This window comes from Bos taurus, chromosome 10, assembly GCF_002263795.3.
Source record: "Bos taurus isolate L1 Dominette 01449 registration number 42190680 breed Hereford chromosome 10, ARS-UCD2.0, whole genome shotgun sequence".
Classification (NCBI taxonomy): domain Eukaryota; kingdom Metazoa; phylum Chordata; class Mammalia; order Artiodactyla; family Bovidae; genus Bos; species Bos taurus.
Window position 1 is genome coordinate 12,650,062 of NC_037337.1, and position 25,408 is coordinate 12,675,469.

Below are 25,408 nucleotides of genomic sequence, written 5' to 3' on the forward strand. Positions count from 1 at the left end.
TACTTTGATTCCATGAACTGTATGAAAAAACGGACCCATTATTAGAATTACCTGGTTTCCCATTACACAGAAAGTGAGACTGATGTGAAACTGGCATCATTTAAGTGTTTACAAAGTTCTTCTGTTAATGGAGACAACACATCACCACTATTGCTTCACTTTCTGTACATGCATAAGAAAACTTGCAACAAAAAACGCATAAAATTTATTTAGTAAAACATCCTTTGAAGTAAATGGAAAGTCATGCTCCTCAAAGTGCTTCCAGCAGCTACATATGTTCAATTATCTTTCAGCACATACTTCTTTAAATTGCTGTTATTTTTAATTGAACTTTTCATTCTGAAATAATTTTACATTTACATTCAGTTGAAAAAAAACAATGGAGATCTGGTATAATTTTTACCCAGTTTCTCCCAATGGCAAAATCTTGAAAAATCATAGTATAATCATAGTGGGGATACTGAATGATGCAATTCTATCTTATTCTGATATTCCCAATTTTACTTGTATTTGTGTGTGTATGTGTGTATTTAGTTCTATACAATTTTATTAAATGTGCAGCTTCATGTACTTATCACCCAACTCAAGATACAGAACAGTTCCATCCCAAGGATCCTTAGTGTTGCCCTTTTATAAGTATGCCCACTTCCCTCCTGCCCTCCCCACACTGTCCATATATCTGTGGAGTGGTATATTTTTACCAGAGAGCATACAGGGCCAATGAAAGGAAAAGAAAGTCTCTAAAGCAATAACCCCTTACAAAATAGGTGGAGAAACAAACCAGAGAAAAAAGCATATACATGTGCAAAGACTTACTGGTCACATTTACTCAGCCATCTGGAACATTACATTTGAATATAATTATGCAAGCATAAATGCACAGGCATATACATACATGCAAAGATAGAAACAGAGAGTGATCATCTACTAAGTCACAGTGACAGTCAATCTCCTTGATACTGAGGTAAATTTTCCTATCATGAATAAAATCCAGACTAGAATCAAGTGCACAAATAATGCTACAGAATGACTGGGGCCTCCCAGGTGGCTCAGTGGTAAAGAATCTGCCTGCTAATACAGGAGACATGGGTTCGATTCCTGAGTCAGGAAGATACTCTGGAGGAGGACATGCCAACCCACTGCAGTATCCTAGCCTGGAGGATCCCATAGACAGAGGACGCTGGTGGGCTACAGTCCATAGGGTCACAAAAAGTCAGACACCATTGATCAACTGAGCACCTGAGCATGAGAATGCACAGAACGACTGCAACGGGGATTCCTAGATGTATAAGAAAATGTTTTAAAAAAGAGTTTTTACTGTGTTCAGGGGTAAACCTGCCACCCCCCCAACACCTGCCCAGAAATTAGATTTGAACTAAAGTAGCAGGGACTTCCTCAGTGATCCAGTGGTGAAGACTTTCTGCTCCCAATGCAGGCGGCACAGGTTTGATTCCTGGTTGGGAAACTTAAGATCTCACATTTCATGTGGCATAGCCACACACACACACACACACACACACGACTGTAAAACTAATGTTTAAAAATAAAGTAGTTGGTATTCCCTTGAGAGTATAAATCTGGTGTGGAAAGAAGAACAGACTGGAAATAACTGAGGGTTAATATGCAGATACCTCTTGTCTCTCCAGACAGACTATAAACAATTCAAAGGCAGAAACTCTTTTATTTCTTTTGATTCCTCACATAAATTATAGGAGTTATAAATACATGGTAGGTATATAAATATTTATTAAATGAATGAGGTAAGCACAGTAGAGGAAAAATGTGAAGAATAAGACACCACAGAATCATAGGATTTTAGAGCAAGGAGGGTACTTTCAATCCTTTTTATAAATGAAGAAATGGAGGCATAAACGTTAAACAGCTTGCCTAAAGACCATATACATCAGTTTATAAATCAACTCCCATGGCTTTAAATTTGGAGTTCTTCTATTCCATATTTCAATTAAAGAATGACAGAGAAGAAAGTAATTCCTGGGGGAGCCCTGTATATTAATTCATGAATGTGAGCTTTGATGAACCAAAAAAGTTAATAGGTAAGTGAGAGAAGTTAAACTAGATGGGTGGGGTAAGAAATAGAATGAATGACCAAGAATCAGGGAAAAGTGTAAAATAGAAAATGAAAGAAGATAAAGAGATATGGCAAGAAAAGTAACAAAAAAGATGAGTAAAAAAAAAAGTGCAGAAATGGGAAGGAGAAAAGTGAGAAATGGTTAAAGAGGTATGAAGAGATGGTATCTGGGGAATTTTTAATACTATTTATATGTTCAAGAATTTTTAAAAATATTTATTTTTGGCTGCATCAGGTCTTAGCTGTTGGCACACAGGATCTTCATGTGGGCTTCTCTCTTGTGATGTGCAGGGTTCTGTAGTTGCAGCTTGTGGGCTTAGCTGCCACACAGCATGTGGGATCTTAGTTCCCCAACCAGGGATCCAACCTACGTCCTCTGCACTGACAGGTGGATTCTTATCCACTGAACCACTAGGGGAGTCCCAAACGTATTTCTTAAACAAGCTTGACGACCATCTCAGGAAACTAAAGTAGGATATTAGGAAAATAATAAGGAATAATGAAGAACCAACTACAAACACTGGGTATTAAAAATAATAAATTTTAAATCAGGTTTAATAATTAAATAAATATAAATACAGTTGAATATTATATTTGATACAATAGAAAAAATCAATATACTTGAAAGTGAAATCAGTGAACAGATGATGAGAATAAGATATTAAGAAGGCATAAAGCAATTAAAAATATATATTATAAAAGTTTAAAAATATGGAAGTTTTAAAGAATAAGAGAAACTAAACAATAAGAAAATGAATCAACCAATTAAAAAATGGGCAAAAGACCTGAACAGACACTTCACTAAAGACAACATACACGTGGCAAGTAAGCATCTGAAAAGATATTCAACATCATATATCACTAGGAAAATGCAAAGTAAAATAACAATAAAAAATCACCACACTCCTATTAAAATGGCCAAAATCTAGGACACTGACAACACCAAATGATGGCAAGAATGTGGGGCAGCAGAAACTCACTCACCACTGGTGAAAATCGAAGATAAATCATATAGTCACTCTGGGGAACAGTTTGGCAATTTCTTACCAAACTAAGCATACTCTTCCCATATGATCTAGCAACCACACTTGGTACTTACCCAAATGAGTTGAAAACGTGTAAACTCAAAAACCTGTCTGTGATGTGTACAGCAGCTTTATTCGTAACTGCCACAGTTGAAAGGAACTAAAATGTCTTTCAGCAGGTGAATGGATTAATTAACTAGTACATCCAGACAATGGAATATTTTTCAGTGCTAAAATGAAATGAGCTATCAAACCATGAAAAGACATGGAAGAACCTTATCTTCATATCACTAAGTGAAAAAAGCCAGTCTAAAAAGGCTATGTGCTGTGTTAATTTCAACTATATGACATCCTGGAAAAGACAAAACTATGACAGTAAAACTTTTTACAGAACAGTAAAAAGATCACCAGCTGCCAGCAAGTTAGGAAGAAAGGATAAACAGCCTGAGCACAGAGGATTTTAAGGCAGTGAAACTATCCTGTATGATATATAACGGCACATACATGTCATTATACATTTGTTAAAATGCACGGAATGTACAACACAAAGAGTGAACCCTACTGATAATGATGTGTCAGCTTAGGTTCATGGGTTATAACAAATGCATTGCTCTGGTGTGGTATGCTGATAGTGGGAAAAGCTGTATTTGTTGGTGGAAGGTGTACATAGACACTCTCTACAATTTCTTCTCAATTTTGCTGTGTCTAAAACTATTTTTTTTAACTATTTTAAAAAATAAAGTATAACTAAAGGGAAAAAATAAAAGAATTAGTTGTGAAGAGTTAGTTGTGAACATATATGGAGGCTAGGAAAAACAGAGTTGATATCTAAATAATAGGACTTTCAGAAGGTGAGAAAGAAACAGAAATGAAGAATAATGAGAAATAATGACCAATAATTTCCAAAAATTAAAGATATGTCAGCTTGATATATAATAAAAAATACCTAGACCCTTTTTTAAAGAAATCTTAGAACATCTCAAAGAGAAAATTCTAAAAATTCCCCCCCTAAAAGTAGCTCACCTACAAGAAAAAAAAAATTATAGGTTTCTAATTATTGATAGTAATAATGTATGTAAATGGAATATTTTAATGTAATATTTTTAATTAAAATTAAGATTTTACTCTTAATATTTGTTAAATTTTCATTTAAAAAATGAAATTGAATATATAACTAAGTGAAAGTGTGTCTGTCACTCAGTCTTGTCTAACTTTGTGACTCCGTATAACTAAACTATTAAACACAAGGATGAAATAAAGACATTCTTAGGAATATAAGTAAGTACTCAGATGGTTTACCATGAAAACTGCTAAACAAAAAAAAATCAAAATATTGGTCCAAATGTTATAAATCTAGGCGGCTCCATAAGATATGGCAAGAAAGAGTGAGTAAATAACTTAAAGGGGACTTCCCTGGCAATCTAGTGTTTAAGACTCAGTGCTCCCAACGCAGAGAGTGCTGGTTTGATCCCCGGTCTGGGAAGATTCCATGTGCCTCATGGTATGAAAAAAAACAAAACCCAAAACTTAAAAGGTTCACTCTTGTTAAACAATGGAAGTGGGTAGGAAAAGGAGAAAAAAAATATACCATAATAATCTTGAATATTAAAAGACTTGAGAATGTTAACATGATGGGGACAGAGAGGAGGGCCTACTAAAATACATGCCTTATTTAGGGGTGAAGATACATATAATCAATGTTTAAAAATTTGACAAATATAAATATAGAACAGGATTTAGTGACTGAACAACACCACCAAATATAAATAAGAATATAAGTAAAGGGTAACCACTAGAATAAAAATAGAAAACATAATTTTCAAACTGGCACCAAAAAAATTATTTATCCTCAAAAATTGGAAAAGAGAAAGAAAAGAAATTAGGGTAAATAGAAAACACAGAGTAAAATGGTAGGAGTAATTCCTGATGTAATAGAACGAGTTTAGCATACTAAAAATCTCTGAGAAAGCACACTTAGAGGTAACATGCCAATCTTCTTACTGATCCTTGAATAAATCAGGTGTGTTCCAGCCTCAGGACCCTTTTATCCTTCCTGCTTTCTCTGCCTGGAATAGTCTTCCCAGATGCCAGCTGGTCGAATCTGTGTCTCCTGCACTGGGAGGTGGATTCTTTACCAATGAGCCAACAGAGAAGCCCAGGATGGCATGCTAAGTAAACATGTTAAAGTAGATATCTGGGGGGAAAGGGAATGGGAGCGAAGATGGAGGATAAAGGAAGATAAAATTAAAACAGGACCCCACACAGTCAAGGACGAAAGAGTACCATGTAGTCAGAAATACGATTAAATCAATTCTCTATAACTGAGGCTTCCTCGCCACACTTCCTCCCAAAGAGATATTTAGCCACTGGTTTCAGCAAAACTTGGGTGGTTCTGGTGGCTCAGATGGTAAAGAACCTGCCTGCAATGCAGGAACCTGGGTTCCAACCCTGGGTTGGGAAGATCCCCTGGAGAAGGGAATGACAACCCACTCCAGTATTCGTGCCTGAAGAATGCGATGGAGAGAGGAGCCTGATGGGCTATAGTCCACAGGGTCACAAAAAGTCAGACACAACTGAGCGACTGACACTTTCAGTCTTTTTTTCCTAGCAAAACTCAAATCATTGTGACCCTGAGAAGACCCACTTCAGTAAAGTGTTAGTAAGAAGAAAGCCCAACTAGAATGAGCTGAGTAGAGAATGGAGAGTGAGGAAGTATATATAAACCTTTGCAGGAGTTTTGATATAGAGGGAAGCAGGAAAGTGGAGTGGTAATTTCAGAAGACATGGAACCAACCACAGACTTTTCTAAAGAAATGAACAAAATTAAGGGGGTATGCCAAGAGCATATCCAGCAGAGACGGGAAAAGGAGATGAAGAAGAAAAAAATAAGTGTAAAAGCCTTGAGAAAGTATGAGAGGATAGGGTCCAAAACAGAGGATCTAATCACAGAGACAAGGATTTCTCCACAAAAACAAGCTTCCCATACAAATGTTTAACAATGATTCTTCTGAATATGTGGGCTCTGGCAATGTGGGTTCTTAACTTTTTTTTGGATAATGTACCTCTTTGAGAATCTGATTAGTGCTATGAATCTTCTCTGTCTTAAACTACACATACTTATTTAGATAGATATTCAGATAGAACTTTACATACAACTTTAAGGGGGTCACTGAGCCATGCTCCCCAAGCTAATCCATGCACAAGTCTGTTTCAGGTGGGTTTTATTCACTTTTAATTTTTAATTAAAGCATAATGTACATATAGAAAACTAGAACTGCAGGAAAGTGAACACAACAGTACCATTATATATACCTTTAAGAAACAGAACAGTACCAGTAACTGGAAGTCCTGAATCCCCCTTCAGTCCTCCCAAAAAGAACCACTATTTTGACTTCTAGCACTGAATTATTTTTGTCTGTTTCTGAATTTTATATAAATGGAAGGTGGAAGGATTCATACAGGATGTATTCTTTTGGTCCAGTTTTTTTCACTCTACACTGTTTCTGATATTCAGTCATACTCATATATGTAACAGTTTGTTCACTTTCATTTCTGTATAGTTTTTCATTGAGAATATCATAATTTTATGTATCCATTCCACTGTTAACAGACATCTGGATTATTTCCAAAGGTAGGCTATTACAAATAATTACAAAGCCATGTACAAATTATTTTCCAAATATACCTACAAATAAAGGTGGTAGGATACATTTATCCTGTATCCTTTGGTACATAATGACAGTGTTCCAAAGGGACTGTACTAACACCTTATATTTGATGAGTAAGATGGCTGAGAAATAAAAACTTGCTTTTTCTGCAAGCAGAAACATTTCTCTGATCTCTCTAAAATAGTCAGTTCAGTTGCTCAGTTGTGTCCGACTCTTTGCAACCTCATGGACTGCAGCATGCCAGGCCTCCCTGTCCATCACCAACTCCCGGAGCTTGCTCAAACTCATGTCCATCGAGTGGGTGATGCCATCCAACCATCTCATCCTCTGTCATCCCCTTCTCCTCCTGCCTTCAATCTTTCCCAGCATCAGGGTCTTTTCAAATGAGTCAGTTCTTTGTAGCAGGTGGCCAAAGTATTGCAACTTCAGTTTCAGCATCAGTTCTTTCAATGAGTATTCAGGACTGATTTCCTTTAGGATTGACTGGTTGGATCTCCATGCAGTCCAAGGGACTCTCAAGAGTCTTCTCCAACACCACAGTTCAAAAGCATCAATTCTTCAGCACTCAGCCTTCTTTATAGCCCAGCTCTCAATCTATACATGACTACTGGAAAAACCATAACTTTGACTAGATGGACTTTGTTGGCAAAGTAGTATCTCTGCTTTTTAATACGCTGTCTAGGTTGGTCATAGCTTTTCTTCCAAGGAGCAAGTGTCTTTTAATTTCATGGCTGCAGTCACCATCTGCAGTGATTGTGGAGCCCCCAAAATTAAAGTCTCTCACTGTTTTCATTGTTTCCTCATTTATTCGCCATGAAGTGATGCATGAAGTTAACATTACTTGCTAGCATGTGAGATGAGTACAACTGTGTGCTAAGTTTGAATGTTCTTTCATATTGCCTTTCTTTGGGACTGGAATGAAAACTCACCTTTTCCAGTCCTGTGGCCACTGCTGAGTTTCCCAAATTTGCTGGCATATTGACTGCAGCACTTTAACAGCATCATCTTTTAGGATTTGAAATAGCTCAATTGGAATGTCAGCACCTCCACTAGCTTTGTTTGTAGTGATGCTTCCTAAAGCCCACTTGTCTTTGCATTCCAGGATGTCTGGCTCTAGGTGAGTGACCACACCATTGTGATTATCTGGGTCATTAAGATCTTTTTTGCATAGTTCTTCTGTTTATTCTTGCCACCTTTTCTTAATATCTTCTGCTTCTGTTAGGTCCATACCATTTCTGTCCTTTATTGTGTCCATCTTTGCATGAAATTTTCCCTTGGTATCTCTAATTTTCTTGAAGAGATCTCTAGTCGTTCCCATTCTGTTGTTTTCCTCTATTTCTTTGCATTGATTACTGAGGAAGGATTTTTATCTCTCCTTGCTAGTCTTTGGAACTCTGCATTCAAATGGGTATCTTTCCTTTTCTCCTTTGCTTTTAGCTTCTCTTCTCAGTTTTTTGTAAGGTCTCCTCAGACAGCCATTTTGCTTTTTTGTATTTCTTTTTCTTGGGGATGGTCTTGATCACTGCCTCCTGTACAGTGTCACAAACCTCTGTCCATAGTTCTTCAGGCACTCTATCAGATCTAATCTCTTGAATCTCTTTGTTCCTTCCAATGTATAATTCTAAAGGATTTGATTTAGGTCATATCCAGATGGTCTAGTGGTTTTCCCTATTTTCCTCAATTTTAGTCTGAATTTAGCAATACTGGCTTGGTCAAAATGTTTGCTTGGGGTTTTCCATAACATGTTATAGAAAAAAACCCAAAAGAACTTTTGGCTTACTCAACATAAGTTTATTGTAGTTTTGTTTCAATTAAGTCATTGCTATACCAACACTATAAAAAGAGCAGCTAAGTGCTCTGGAGTTAGTTTGGAGAAGTTCAAATCCTACCTCTAATGTTAGTTTATCATACAAGCAAATGAACATGTGCTTAGGGTATGGCAAAAAAAGTTTAATTGAGTAATTTTACTTAAATACGAGGTATCATCATTTTAAGAAATCAAAACTTTGCTGATATTGCTTATCTATATGTTTTGGAATTGATTTTGTTCTGAATTATAGAAGTAGCATCACAGTCACTTCAAGGCTTGATGATGTAAAGGTTTAGAGACAGGAAATTATGATGGATGCTCTTCATCATTCAACTAATAAATACTACCAAGTGTTTATTGAAAAGGACATGTGTCAGTTCTATTTTTGACCATCCAGCATAAGAACTCCTTTACTATATTAAAAGAATCTGCCACTGTGTGTCTTAGAAGCCCTAGAGTCAACCATGAAAGCCAAGACCACCAGATAACTTGTTTCCCTATTCAGGGACCAGGTATATAGACTGGACGATTAGATGCTTTCACGCAGAATGTGAATATAGAGCTAAAATTGGAGAGTTTAAAAGTCATTCTTAGGGCAGTGACATACAGTATCCAGTGGTGGTGTTCCAACAATGGCACCCAATATCCTGTGGAGGGGTCAATGGTGTCTTAAACAGGAAAAGAACATTTCCGTGGCATAACTTTGGCCACAGTCCAGCCTTGAGGTTGGTTAGTTGGTTTCCTATTTGTTCTCAGAGTCTGGTTCTCCAGTCTTTCAGTCACTTCTGTAAGCTAACTAATATCCTTCCAATAAATTCTTTTTAACCAAAGTTGATTTCGGTAGTTGGCAAACAAGAACCCCCAAATGGTAATCTTACCAAATGCCAGGCTCTGTACCAGGCACTGGGAACACAAAGACAAATAATTTATGGCCCTGCCTTACAGGAGCTTGAGAAGGCAGACAAACAAACAGACGATTACTGTAAGTGACAAGTCTCTCACAGAAGTCATCACAGAAAGTACAAGGACACATAGTTTAGGCTTTAAGAGTCAGAAAAGAGTTATCTAAATTGTGAAATATGAGTAGGGTAATAGGAGAGAGAAGAGTATTCCAAACAAAAGGAGCAACAAGAGTCGTATTGCCTTTTCTTTGCTCATCACTTCCTTCGAAGGATACAAGTGACAAAAGGCGAACTGAAGAATTTGTGGAAGGCGATGAGAAACAGTTACAATTTGTGATCTGGGTGACAGGTCACAAACTTTTGAGCTTGCTACAGGAAAATAAACTTTATACTCAAAACACACACACCCACCATTTCTGCTTTCACCACAACTATCTTTTCTCTCTTTTTCACCTGTATCAGTCACTTCTCAGAACAGTCAACTATGGACCTGTGAATTTGGTTCTTTTTTTTTTTTTTGGTTGGTTGGTTGTCTGTGATAGGCGTGGTATAGGAGTCATGAATGAGTGGATAAAGGAATTGAAAAGAGAAGTAAACGTGTTAACCAACTGATCAGTGTAATGAAGCAAAAAGTGTCCTGCCAACTGCTCACACTACTTTTGCTTAAAGGTAGGTACAAACACCACAGGAGAAAAACAACTGATGTAAAATATTTTATAAAAATATTGTGTGTATGCTTTTTCCTTTAAAATTACAAAGTTTCAGTGCTGACATAGGTCATTCTCAGAGCTTTGTCTTTTAAAATTATACTAGGCTTGGGCTATGCATTGTTTTCACTGTTCACTTTTATAAAAACTGTGATCTTCATAAGTTTTATAAGCCCTCGCATTTCAGTCATCCACTGCATAAAGTTCTATGCTTGAAGAGGAAAAAAAAATCACTATGTAAGTCAACTAATCAACCAACCACTCTTAAAAAAATTTGATAAAAGAGGCTGAAAGCAAATGATCAGTAAAAGCTCATTTCCAAAAGTGACATTACAATACAAATTCAGAATTTTATTATTCTAAAAATCTACAATCCTCCTTTTAAAAAAGAAGTATTTACTATCAAGTGAAGGCTTAAAGTTCAACATTCAGAAGACTAAGACCATGGCATCTCATCCCATCACTTCATGGGAAATAGATGGGGAAACAGTGGAAACAGTGTCAGACTTTATTTTTTTGGGCTCCAAAATCACTGCAGATGGTGACTGTAGCCATGAGATTAAAAGACGCTGACTCCTTGGAAGGAAAGTTATGATCAACCTAGATAGCATATTCAAAAGCAGAGACATTCCTTTGCCAACAAAGGTCCGTCTAGTCAAGGCTATGGTTTTTCCAGTGCTCATGTATGGATGTGAGAGTTGGACTGTGAAGAAAGCTGAGCACCGAAGAACTGATGCTTTTGAACTGTGGTGTTGGAGAAGATTCTTGAGTCCCTTGGACTGCAAGGAGATCCAACCAGTCCATTCTAAAGGAGATCAGCCCTGGGTGTTCTTTGGAGGGAATGATGCTAAAGCTAAAACTCCAGTACTTTGGCCACCTCATGCAAAGAGTTGACTCATTGGAAAAGACTCTGATGCTGGGAGGGATTGGGGGCAGGAGGAGAAGAGGACGACAGAGGATGAGATGGCTGGACGGCATCACTGACTTGATGGACATGAGCTTGAGTGAACTCCGGGAGTTGGTGATGGACGGGGAGGCCTGGGGTGCTGCGATTCACGGGGTTGCAAAGAGTCGGACACGACTGAGTGACTGAACTGAACTGAAGGATAGATATGAAAAAATAAGTTTTCATTTCAGCTGCATTAAACTGAATGCTGTAAAATTCACTTCAGCTATACCAAACTCCATACCACCTTTGTAAATTCAGTTTTTCCTGTTCAGACGGCCAGCTCCTGTGTAATATGTGAGACCTGCTCTTTCAAGCCTTTCCTAATCCTGCTCCCCAGGAGAGACTATCATTCTCTTACACTTCAAGACCATCCTGTACATATCTGTATTATAATTATCACATTAATACTATCATTGTTTCTTTGAACATCTACTCTTCTCAACTAGATTAGAAATTGAGAGAAGGCAGGCAACATTACATCTCTATCTCTGTAATCATCTGTTTTAGCACAGTCCCTGAAAAAGGACAGGCAGTCAGTAAACGCTTGTTGAATAGAAAATGACACACTGTGTTAATAAAAATATTAATATAAGACTATTTGTGTTCAGGAAATAGCATGATTCAAACTTCAAATTCTGTATGCAGAAACTAAAAACATCAGTTCCACTGGTTCCTATTTTGAAACGGGGAGATATTTTGATAGCTTTCACAATATGGATTGGGATGAAATAACTTTTAAGTTCTTTTCTACTACATAAAGCTAATGAGTTGTCTCTTTTTTATTTCAAAAAAACCTTAATTTTATTTCACATTATTTACTATTCCTTTGCAATCACCACGTTTGGGGATATCCATGAACCTACATCCCTCTTCCCTGAGAGTTGTATGCCCTGCATTTACTCCTCTACTATAAAAATGAGGACTGAAATGTTCTCTGAAATCTTGGTTTCATCAGCCACAGCTGATTGGACCAGACACAGACATCTGCCTCAAACTGGACTTTTTCCCAGGGTTTAGAATGGGATCACAGAACCATGAGTGAATATATGAATTTAAGAGTTAGAGGACTCGCTCAGCCATGCGCAGTGGTAAAAGACAACATGCAGAGACAGAAAAATGAAGCAGACAAGCTGGGGGAAGCAGAAGAGATCATGCTGCCCCAGGGTGGGAAGAAAATAGCTTTCTAAGTTACTGGTGAGTTTCCAATTTCTGAGTCCCCTCCCCCTCACAAAAGCCTGGCAGTAATATTAATACTTAATACTTCTACCTTGAAAGTACTGTGAAAGCCCTAGTATCCTTCCCATCAGCACTAATTTCCTTTTCAAAGTAAATTAGTTTGAATTTGGTTTCTAATATTTACAAAGAAAAGAAATTTTCTTTTAAAACCTCGAAAAAGAAGAGGTCAAGCAGAAATACCAAAATGACAGTTAACCACAGGAGGAAAAAAAAAAACACAACTTTGTTAAAAATGGCTGTTACATTGGTATCTTCAGGCATTTCTCAGCATAAGAAAATGAAGAATATTCACCAACCACAACAGGCTCAAACAACAACCTATAAATCCAACTTTAGCACAGTGGTCAGTATGAAGAAAATTCTATTTCAAAGTTCAGGGGAAAAAAAAAAGATTAAGAGGGAGTATCTTAGAGCTTATTAGAACAAATTATTTTATAAAGAGAAATAATACCACTTACTACAATTCTGAACAAAAAGGGGATGGGAATATGTCTGGTGATGATAATAGCCAGTCCTATCTAACAAACCTAAGTATCAGTATACCGTTTTCCCCATCCATCTATAATGCTCAGTGGTAGAAGACAGTGATCTTAAAAAATAATAAAAAAGGAAGTAGAACAGTCAGGAGCACAATCATTATACGCCATTAACTTCTAAAAAAAAAAACTAATATTTTTCTTTGAAATTAGTTTATCAGTAAGAAGATTCCTTTAGCAACTCAGATTAAAAAAAAAAATGAGTTTGTTTAGAAACAATTTTCAAAGGGATAATGAAGGAGTGAGAAGACATATGTATACCTGTGGCTGATTCATGTTGATGTATGGCAGAAGCCAACATAATATTGTAAAGCAATTATCCTCCAAATTAAAAAAGAGGAAACAAAAAAGAATGAATAGTGGTAACTTCTACTGTTCAAAACAAATATTTATAAGAAAAACTGACTAGTTTCACATAATCAAGATTTAGCAAGATGGGGAAAATCTACAGACATATAGAAAGTTCAGAGATAAAAGAAACCAAAACCACCAGTACTTCTATCAAATCTGTCAAGATTACATAGACAGTTCTGGGTATTGAGAAGAAAATGAGACATTAGAGTAAAAGAAAAGCTTATGAAAAATTAAACAGTGAGTGCCATAAAAAAGATTTTAAGTAAACAAGTCCCAATTGTTTACAATAATGGAAGCAGGAAGAGGTATTGATCATTTTTAATGACTTATACTGCTTCCAGACTGTACTTACTGACATTTGATTATGATTGTCCAATATTCTGAGAATTGAAGTCTAGTAATGAAGGAATACTCTGCACGTTTGACTCTGAAGTGGGAATTTTTCCAATTTCCCCATTCTGCCCTGTTGTTCAATCTTTCTCTGCAACATACTTCAGTTTAACTCCCAAATTAAGAAAAAGCACAGTATCAGCAGAGCTACCACGCTCACACCTTAATCCATAATAGGAGAGGCTGGTTAATGCTACAGAACAGACTATATGAAGATTAAGTGTAAAATAATTATTAATAAGTTTTAAAAAAGTGTGCTGGAATTTAAATAACTAATGAAATAGAACAATTACGAAATGCTGATTATCATTAATGCCAATTTAAAATCTGTGACAGAACACCAAATGCTAGAGCTAACAGAAAGACTAATGGTCAGCTTGCCAAAACGTTCTCAAAAGCTAGGAATTTATCTTTCATTTTAAAAACCAGGATTACATGGTTTGTTCATTCATTCGATAATTCTAGGATAGTGGGGGGACTTGAATACATAAATTAAAACATCTGAAGAACAGCAATGACTACAACAGATTATTTAGTGAACACTGAACAAGCGCCAGGCACTGTTCTAAATGCTTTACCTGCAGCAGCAAATTTAAGTTTCACAACAATCTTATGAATAATTACCCTCACTTTACAAAAGGAAAGAAACTGAGGTACAGACACATAATAGGTAGTCAAATAGCAAAGCCAGGTTTTAATCTGAAACAGTTTGGGTCTAGATCAACTACTTTATACTGCCTCTCCAATACTAAAATAATTCATTCATTAAATTCTTAACTGAGTGTCTTCTCTGTGCAAGAAGCTGTTATATTTGCTTGAGATATAACACAGTTACTAACAGATTATTTCAGAAGGAACTTGATAATCTAGACAAGAGTATGGGCCTGACAACCCACAGAATGGGAGAAAATATTTGCAAACAAAGCAACCAACAAGGTATTAATCTCCAAAATACACAAGCAGCTCATCCAGCTCTATGTTAAAAAAAAAAAAAAAAAAAGGGCAGAAGATCTAAATAGACATTTCTCCAAAGACAACATTCAGATGGCCAAAAAGCACATGAAAAAAAAAAATGCTCTACATACCTAATTACCAGAGAAATGCAAATCAAAACTACAAGGAAGTATCACCACACATCAGTCAGAATGGTCATCATCAAAAAGTTTACAAATAATAAATGCTGAAGAGGGTAGAGTGAAAAGGGAGCCCTCCTATACTGTTGGGACTATAAATTTGTCCAGCCACTATCAAGAACGGTATGGAGATTCCCTAAGAAACTAAAAATAGAACTACCATATGATCCAGTAATCCTGCTCCTGGGCATACACCTGAAGGAAAGTCTAATTTGAAAAGATACATAACTCAAAGTTCATAGCAACACTATTTACAATAGCCAAGACATGCAAGTAACCTAAATGTCCATCAGCAGATGAATGGATCAAGATGTGATACTTACATAACAAGAGAATATTACTCAGCCATAAAAAAGAATGAAATAATGCCATTTGCAGCAACATGGATGGACCTTGAGATGACTGTACTAAGCGAAGTCAGAGAAAGAAATATCATACGATATTACTTATATGTGGACTCAATAACGATAGAAATAAACTTATTTGCAAAACAAAGTCACAGATATAGAAAACAAACTTATGGTTACCAAGAAGGAAAGGGGGAAAGGGATAAATCGGGAGATTGGGAGTGACATACACATACTACTATAAACAAAATAACTAACAAGGACCTACTGTATACATAGGGAACTCGACACCTATACAGGGAAAGAATCTTAAAAAGAGTGGCTATATGTATAAGTGATTTACTTTGCTCTACAGAGGAAACTAACACAAGATTATAAATCAATTATATACCAATAAAATTTTTTTTAAAAAGAGCATGGGTCTGAGAAGGCTTTCCAGAAGTAAAGCCTACTCTGAGTTTTAAAAGATTCAGAGGAGTTACACAGGCAAAAAGAAAAGGGAAGAAGAAAATGAAGTCATTCCAAGCAGAAGGACTAATAAGCAATGGGAATCAATTCAGAAATAGCATGTACATTCAAGGAATCTTCAAAAGGCAGTTTTATACAGCTGAGTGGAAAATGGAAAGCAGAAATTTAAAGAGTTAAGATTAGAGCTGCTGCTGCTGCTAAGTCACATCAATAGTGTCCGACTCTGGGCAACCCCATGGACAGCAGCCCACCAGGCTCCCCCGTCCCTGGGATTCTCCAGGCAAGAACACTGGAGTGGGCTGCCATTTCCTTCTCCAATGCATGAAAGTGAAAATTGAAAGTGAAGTCGCTCAGTCGTGTCTGACTCTTAGCAACCCCATGGACTGCAGCCTACCAGGCTCCTCCATCCACGGGATTTTCCAGGCAAGAGTACTGGAGTGGGCTGCCATTGCCTTTTCTGGTAAGAACCAGTCTCAAATCATGATGAGACTTGATGACCTGCTAAACAGTTCAACCTTTATTCAGTTGACAATCGGATGTTAAAAAAGAATTTTCTAACTGTGTTTTAGATCTACTAGTCTGGCAATTCTGACATGAATTTCACAGAGATAAAACCAAAGACAGGAAAACCAGTGAGAAGGTAAAGAAGCGTTCCTAATAAGGCAGTGGTTAGAACAGGAATACTAGGGCAATGATTGATTGAAAAAATATTTAGGTGGTAAAATCAGCAGAATGCATAGTACATGAATGGATGCAACAAGAGAAAGGAGAAACATGAAAGACTCTCAAGTTTCTTGGATGATGAAGTCAATAGTCAAGACGTTTCTGAAAAACAACAGATCAAAGAAAAACTTTAGACAGGTAAATAAGTACAGTTTGGACAAATGGAGTTTGAAGTGAAGATACATAAGCAGTTAGCTAAGAATCTCTGATGCTTTGGAACAATATTAATACTGGAAAACCACAGGGATAACGTGGCTTGCTTACTGTAAAGGCTAAGAGCAGCTGACTAACCCTGGGACCACCACTTCTTTGGGACAGGCAGAGGAAGGCAAACCCTCAGAAGGAATGATCAACACACTGAGAAGCTCTAGGATTAACAGAAGAGGGCAGCATTAACAGAAGTGGCAGTCAAGGGGTTGATTCTGAGAAAGTGACCAACAGCATTACTCTCCTTGGTGACTTTAGCAACAACAAGTTTAGTGATGTAAGAAGTAGAAATTAGACTGCAGTGGGATGAAGAGTAGAGTACAGAAAAGATGTAATTTGAACCAATGTAGATTGTTATCAATTTTCTAATCTATAAATTTGAGGCAGTGGGTTACTTTGAGCACTAAATGACTTACTACATGGAACCTCTCCTATAAGTAATGACACAGGTCCTCAAGCTCACTACACACAGCCATACGGGGCACCTTTCTGTTCTTATTTCAAACTCCTTTATATGGCAAGGCTTTTCACTTGATGTTCTCCCCGAAGAGTCATGCTTTCCTCAGCTCTTCACATTAAGCTCTTTCTCATCTGTCAAATATCATCTACTAAGAGAGGGCTTCCCTAAGAAGTACCCTAAGGACCCTCTCAATCATTCTCTCACATCATGATGTTTTACTTTCTTTGTAACTCTAATGATACTTTCAACTTTTCTTGTTTATTTAGAGGTAATACAGCAAAGTGATTGAGCGTGTAGGCTCCACATCAGACTGGCTGCATACAAACTGCAGTTCTGCCATTTACTAGCTATGTGACCCTGGACAAGTTGCTAAATCTCTCAGTGCCCTAATCTCCTCATCTTTAAAGGAGCAAAATAATAAAGTACTTACCTCACAGACTTCTTGAGGGAATTAAATGAGCTAATCCATGTAAAAATTATTATAAGAATACAGGTAAATTCTGAGCACTCATATTATTATATATTTATTTACTTGCAAGGATCTTAATGCGCCACTGAACTGAATTTTTCAAAATGTACTATTAAAGATATTTGAAGTTGTAATAACTCTGAGTCCAAATCATAAATATATCAACCAATAACCAAAAGAAAGAGTACTGTTCTGACTAAGCCTCAGGAAGTGTTACTTTCATAAAAGAGAATTTTTCTGGCCACAGAAGTCAGAGAGGAAAAAAAAAAAAGAGTTAAGGTTCTTTAATAAGTAAGGGAAATTTTTGATAAGTTATATATAGAATTACTATGTAATTTAGATCAGCCTATAAAAAGCAAAACTAAAATATGTAGAACAGAGAAAAGAAGGTCCTGAAAAGTTCTGACCTAAGTAACTTTGAAAACAGTATTTTGACTAGGAACTCTAAAAGATAAAAAGATTTAAGGGAAAAAAAAAGATTAAACTTCACTAGTTGGTAAAGTCATTTCTCACTGGGATATGATTAACAATTATGAAACTATACATGTACAATGAGACTGAACAAACAAGTAAGTGACAGCGGATGGTGAAAACCAGGTTCTTCATTTCTGGAGAATAAGGTCACAAATAACCAAGGGGGTAAGGCTAGGATGAACCATGTGGTACTGAAGTAATGTCAAAAAGATATTAGTATGAACTTATGCTTAGCTTCATACAGAAACAGATGTACATATGTAAAAAAAAGTTATATATTTGTGTACATGGGTTAGTATACATACATATATATCCTAAGTCTGTACACTGAGGTCTAAAAGTAACGATATCCCAACAGCAATGAGCATACCCAGTGCCCAAATCTTGGTTTCTAATACCCTTCTCTAATAAAAGTAACCAAGGATCCTTAAATAAATGATTGATTATAGGGCTGGGGCAGGGAATATAAAAGATTAGCCTGGAGAATTTTGTAGTGCCAGAAAGTACAAAAGGGCTCAAAACAACAGTGGTTTCTGTCCTGTTGGTTACAGGAACCAACCAGAAAGAGGTGGAATAACTTGAGCAACAGAATACAGTATAGGAGTATAACTCAAATTTAGAAATGAATATCCATGAGTCCACACTGATAAAAATGATAAAATTAAAAAATGGGGGAGAAAAGGAACATCTCCTTTAAAGAAGAATTCCAAATAATTTTGTAGATACTCACCCCTGGAGGAGCTGGAGCTTAACTTCCCACCTTAACTTTCCCATTGAGTATGGTCTGCTCTTAGTTACTTGTTCCTAAAAAGTAGCATATGGAAAAACTTCACAGTAGAGAAACCTGGCAGGCAGGACCTCAGCCAGGTGAACAAGGGTAAAAACACCAGTGGTTAAGTCATACTGATACAGGTGCCCTTGGTATGACATGAGAATGGCACTTTAGCTCTGCAGTCATCCTCCCACAAACCCATAACTCTAGTCTAATTACAAGAAGAACATCAGACAAACCCAAATTGAGAGACATTCTACAGAATACTTGACCCATAATCCTCAAAACTGGCAAGGTCATCAAAAGCAAGGAAAATCTGAGAAGCTGTCATAGCACAGAGGAGCCAAAGGAAACATCTGGATGGGATTCCGGAACTGAAAAAGGACATTAGGTAAAAACTAATGAATAATAAATAATGGACTTTGGTTAATAGCAATGTTCCAGTGTTGGTTCCTTAACTGTGACAAGGTAACACAGAAATGTCGGATGTTAGCAATACGGGAAACTGGGTGTGGGGAGTGTGGTAACCCCCTGAAGCTTCTCTGTAAATGGAAAGTTACCCCACTGATAAAATTAAAAGTTTATTTAAATTAATTAATAATAATAGCAGGGAAGTAATTGCCTTAACCAGACTGATTTTGGTCCTTTAAGTCATGTATAAGTGGTTGGACAAAATGAGAAATACAGTTGCTACTATGTAAAGCAATCTCAACGTCAAAAAACAGTTTATAATATAGTATATGAAAGTGCCTAAAGTCATTTCATATGTGCATGTTTTTATTCCTTAGTTGATAAAGCACTTTAGGAGCAGAAAACTCTCCTCTAAGTAGGAAGCCACTCAAACTTTAGAATAAAAATTGTGGTACTAATTAATAAAAATTCCACCTGGCTTTTGAAGTCCACGAAGTTTAAGTAGTTCTACTCAAAATATATTCACTTGTACATTACTGAGACATTTCCTCATAGTCTCAGAAGGAGAGGAATATAACCATATGTATTTTAAGAAAGCACATTGGGAGTTCACTAATAACAGTATATTAAAATTCAAAATTCACAACTTGGGTAACAAAAAGTCCAGTAGAAAATGTGTGAAGGATAGATATAGGCAAATCACTGAAGAGATAATCAAAAATATCCAACCATAAGAAAAGATGAAATAGAATACAAATGAAATGCCATGTCACACCAATCAGATTGGAAAAGTCCAAGAGTCTGACAACACCAACTACTGGTAAGGATATGGACAAATAGAAAAAGTCAGTATTCCATAAACATGGGGGAAAGAGGGAAAAATGTATATTCTAAGACCAGGCAATTTGACAATCAGGTATATGACCTGGAGAAACTCTGGTATGTTGCTTGAAGATACAAGGATTTCATGAGGCACTATTAATAATAGATAAAAAATGAAAACACTCTAAATGTTTATCAACAGCAGAAATGACCAACTCCAGTACATTTATTCAATGGAACACTACAAACCAGTCAAAAACAAATGAACTAGACCTACAGTGCCAACAGGAACTGAGGGGGAAAAAAGTAAAATAAAGAAAGCAAGTTTCAAAGTGTGTATACCATGACACAACTGGATTAATAGCTGGCTAAATTTACCAGGGCAGTTTTAAGCAGCTTAAATATAAAATTAAAAAGCACCTCATTTAAATTTTACAACCTTATGAGGTAAATATTTCTATTATCTAGATTTGATAGATGCGGACACTGAGGCATGGAAAAAATTTTTAAACTTGCCTTAGGTCACAAAACTATTAAGTCGCAGAGTCAAGATTCAAGCCTAGAAAGTTATGGCTCCAAAGTCCACACTCTTCAAAAGCATCAAAAACAATGTCATGTACTACACACACACACATATATATAGTTTATTGAAAGGTAAACTGGAAGAATATGCATCAAATTCATCACAACAACTGCCTCTGGGAGGGGAGATAAGGAGAGAAAGAAAGAGGATGAAATTGGGGAGAAAAGAAGAGACCTTTCATCAGCAATGTTCAGGTAAAGTATAAAGTTCAACATTGAAATTTTAGCATTTAGTGTGTATCTCAAGCAAAAATGAAAGAGATGTCAAATTTTCTATGGTGAGTATGTGTGTTGTCCACTACTTTGGGGAATTTTCTGTATTTTTTAAACTTTTCAAAATCAAAATGTCTCCCCTATAAAACAGTATTTTAACAAAAATAAATGTAACAAATTTCCAATCTCCATATTTCAGCTTTTATTTGGAAATGCCAACAGCTAAACTGGGAGTGTATGTATGTATATACACTTTAACATACATAAGGAAAATGCATTTTTATATGGCTCAAAAGAGACAAACTTAACATACCAGAAACAGTATTTCTTACATTTTGATGACTCACTATTCTCAATGAAAATGAAGTACATATAGCACTAGCAGGAAAATTCCCTTAATATCTTTCTCTTTTTTTCTGCTGCTTTCTACTTGTTTGTGGTTTTGAAAAGGAAGCAAAAAGAAAGTCCCAAGAAATTGTCACATACTTTAACAAATAACAGCAGCCATAGATAAACATATGTGCAGTCCTTCTAAACTTAAGATTTCCCAACATACAATCAAGTAACATTCCAAAAATTTACTTGTAAATTGGTTGTCTGGAACGCAGAACATATTTTCCCATAAAGTTAAAAAGAGGATGTAATCACCAGGAAAAAAGATACTGCCTGATGAGCCAGGCAGTGAGACAGAAAAAGCAGAGCACACTATATGCACTGATGAACCAGAAAGAAAAGATAGGGTTTTCTCTACCAGTGTTTGAGGTCAGAAACCATGTTTCATTCATTCACCTTGGTATTCTCAATGACTACCAAAGTACCTGGTACCTCATAAACATTCGAAAACCTGCTGCCTACTGACTGATGTGGTAATGAAGAAAAGACTTGAGTCAAACTGTTCATCAGTTGGTGGCACTGGCAACACAGAATAGTGAGGGTTAAGACACAAATAGAAAAAAGGTTGGAGGGTAACAATGTGCAGTAATAGGAGCATCCATATATGGAAAACTGTTATCAGGCTGGTGCGGGTAGCTAAGAGAATGCCTTCACCTGTATTACTAGCTGTTTCCATTATTTGTGTGTGTTGCATAAACACCATATTCTAAGTTAGTTTGCTAATAAAGAGGCATAAGGTAGTCTCTATTGGGGCAGTGGTTATATGGGATTTTCAGGATTTTCTCCTATGACTCTTGAAAATATATTGATTTCATTTTAGTGATTATTAGAGTAATACTATTCAGAAGTGAGAACAAAATGCAAACATTAAAATAGAAATTACCTAAAATCCTATCATCCAGAGATAATGTCTTTTAATATTGTATGCATTTCCTGAAAATCATTTTGCCATATCTATGATATATAAAAAATAATAACACAATAATTTCTATTCCTATTTTTCTCTCAAGATTATGTTGTGCTTTCTCATGTTAGTAAATTTTTTTAAAAATATGACTTTTAATAATTGCATTTACCACACAGATTAACTGCCATTAATTTTACTAATCCTCTAGTATATGGCATTTTAACTTACAGATTTTTCACTATTATAGTAACATACTATATAAATTAATCCCTTCTTATATATAAAGCTCTACATTGCTATTTTAGAATTCAAAGTGATAATTATGATACACAGTAATAAAGCATGGAGTACTTGACTTGCCCCCACAATTTCTACTGAGCAATAATCAATAGGACACTGAACAAACAAGTAAGAAAAGAAATTTTTATTGACTTTTCTTCATTTTCTTCTTCCACATTTGGTAGGAACAAGGAAAAATTTCCACAAAATAATTCTCTGATATCAGAGAGGACAAGAATAACAAGTTAATTTCTCTGCTACAGTTACTTCTGTCTGCTACAGCCACTTCTTTTTCCACTTATAATAATGAACCATCAATTTAAAGATGAATAAATAAGATATAATACTTGTAATATATCAAACATCTCTGTATTGGTGCTTAATCTAAGCACATAAATAGTAAGTATGACTTGAAAAATTCTGCAAACAAAAGATAACGTTAACTAGTATCACTCAATGAAAAAATAGCTTTCTTTTATAATTCTTCCATATTTTTATTACTTTTTGAACGAATTAGAAAATGTCATGCACTCTCTTTCTTTTCACAGCCTCCCAATTACTCCAAATTTTATTCGAGTTGCCATAAATAGGTCAACAGCTCCATGAGCTTAAGAATCAATAACCATTTAAGCCAGTGTTAACTCATGTGGAAAAGTTCAGAACAAATCAGCATCACCTGCTTGGCTCTCTTGCACATACATAAAATTTATACTGCTTAACCAATTTTCAAAAGTGTAACTTTGTGTACATAAATTTAAAACTGAGGCCAAATTTTACTTATTATTTATTCCCAGTACTGGGCTACTGTCAAGAGCAATTAACTTTCCTAACAAATACATTCTTATAAAATTCTACAATGAAGTTAAGTCTATGCTTAATCATTCAGAAAAAGAAAATTATGTAACATACAGTAGTATAATGATGACGATGATGATAATATATAATGCTATTCTGGAACCTACTGAGAGCTGCAGTTCAAAAAGAGAAAATGTGAAAATGAGGTAAAAGCTACCCAAAATGTTTAATTCTGGCCAAAACAAAACAAAGTTCCCATAAAAGAGGCCTAATAACAATTTTTTGTTTCATTACAAGTTCAAAAGGGGTGCAAATATCTCAGAAATCTTGTATACTTAGATTTTCAAAAGCTGAAAGCCTAGTATCTAAACATAAAACTGTATAACTTGCCCAAGAGTCCTTATTTATTACCCAATCTTAGGTCCCCCAGAGACTACTTTTTACAATAATCTCAAATGCACTACAATAGATTAATGTAGCCTGGGCTAAGCTGTTCACAGGTGTCTCCGCCTCCTTCACCCAACAGGAGAGAAAAGGTAGACCAGGGCAAGCAGAAAATAGAAAGAGACTATGTACACCAAACAACAGCTTGTAATCTTGTAAAATTGCTTCTTTTAAACTTGGATTATTATTGTCATTAACGGATAATATTTTAAAGAATAACATATTCACGGAGTAGTACAATTCCTGCCCTTACGGGTCTCTAGCTAGCTGACACGCGTTTTCTTCCCAGATAAATACATGCCTGTTGACTGATGCCTATCCTGCTGTTGCAAACAAGAAATAACTGTCCTATGAGACAAAAACCCTTCTCTCTATGGCTCCAGGCGTAACCATACGTTTGAATTAAAAGCACACTGGAACAATAACAAAAATCTTTCAGTGCATCTATCATTTAAAAGCATGATAATGAAAAGTCGTTGCTGCGACCCAGTTTTAGGTCACAAGCTTTTTTTTCCCTCCTCCCCCTAGAAAGCGGTAAACTTCAAAGGGAATGGTGGCGACCAGGAATTGTTTATCACCTCCCCGCTCCCCCCCCTCCTCAAAAAAAAAGACTGGGGAAAAACCCCAAACTGGCCAACTTGGACGGTGAGCAGGCTCACGTTGGCCGAGATAGGCTAGGCAGACCCCCGCGAGGAAAATCGGGCCTCTGGGGGCCCGCCAGGCTCCAGCTGCCGCCTGTTTAAAACGTCGAGCAGGTGGGATTCCGTGAGGCCACCTCCGTCTTACGTAACGAGCTTGTCAAAATCCCAGTTCCAGGACCTCCCCTCTCACCGCCCCCGCCCCCATCCCCCAACAGGAGCCCCAGGCCAGCCCGGAATAGAAAATCCCGAACGAAAACAGGAGACCCCCAGCTGCCGACGCAGCGGCGCGGGTGCTGCTCTCAGCACCACCGCGCCACCCGGAGCCGACCCAGCTAGCGAAGGACAGCCAGGCTCCGAGAAGCCCCCGAGCGGAGGTCACAGCCATCCACGCCACATCTCCGAGCCCAGCCGGCCCCGCTCCAGTGCCCACGGCTGTCACCGCTCCGGGCAGTGACAGCTCCACATGCCACCGCTGTCCGCGCCGCCGCCCCCGCACTCACCTCACCGCTGGCTCCCGCTCGAGAAGCGGGTCGAGCTTGGAGAGCGGTGCGGCGTCCACTCAGCGGTGGCGGGACACGAGGGGCTGAATGCCGCGGCGCTCCGAACCCGCTTAGCTCATCCCCAGCGGCGCTCCGCCCTGCGCGGCACCCCCGCCCGCCCAGGCCTGCCGTCTCAGTCAGACGGGACTCCCCCTCCCCTCGCGGCCGCCGCTGCCTCCGCCTCCTGCTCTGGCTCCAGCCGCCGCGGCCGCCGCCGCTGCGACCGGCGCCATCTTGACAGTGACGGAGGGGACGGAGGCGGGGATCGCGGCCTGCTAGCGCCAATAGCGGACCAGGCCCTTGCTCGAGGGGGCGGTGCAGGGACGCGTTGAGGGTCGCGGGGTCCTAGCGCCGGATACGCGATAGGCGTAGAAGGTGGGCGGAGCTGAGCAGTGTTCTCTCGTGACGCGCAGTGGAGTTGGGGAAGTGCGCTGTGGTTCCCCTTCGCGTGGAACCGAAGCGAGCTTGGGCGACACACACTTTCCCTTCCCCTTTCACCACAGCGAGGGTCAGGATCCGTCATGGGCCAACTGACCTGTTTCCTCCTTCCTCCCCAGCAGTCCCAGTAGTGCAGACGTTGGCTAGCCGGAGCTCGTGGCGTCTGCCTGAGCGGCAGCTCCTCAACAAACGGCACTCAGATTCCCCAGGAAACCCCCTCAGGGG

The 25,408-nt window shown here is 37.6% G+C and overlaps 1 protein-coding gene across 9 annotated transcripts in view; it reads right to left on the reverse strand.

The window, feature by feature from the left end:
* Positions 1 to 25,408, reverse strand: part of DENND4A (DENN domain containing 4A) — a 137,001-nt gene that overhangs the window by 97,056 nt on the left and 14,537 nt on the right. For 7 of the 9 annotated variants that reach the window (XM_059890362.1, XM_005211320.5, XM_005211325.5 and 4 more), the window contains exon 1: positions 24,707 to 24,987. The exons of 1 other annotated variant lie outside the window; for it this stretch is intronic. The gene's annotated coding sequence lies outside the window, so the exon portion shown is untranslated. Of the gene's footprint in view, positions 1 to 51; positions 24,988 to 25,408 lie in introns of those variants that run through there. One more of the 9 variants, XM_059890359.1, reaches the window with a different exon arrangement.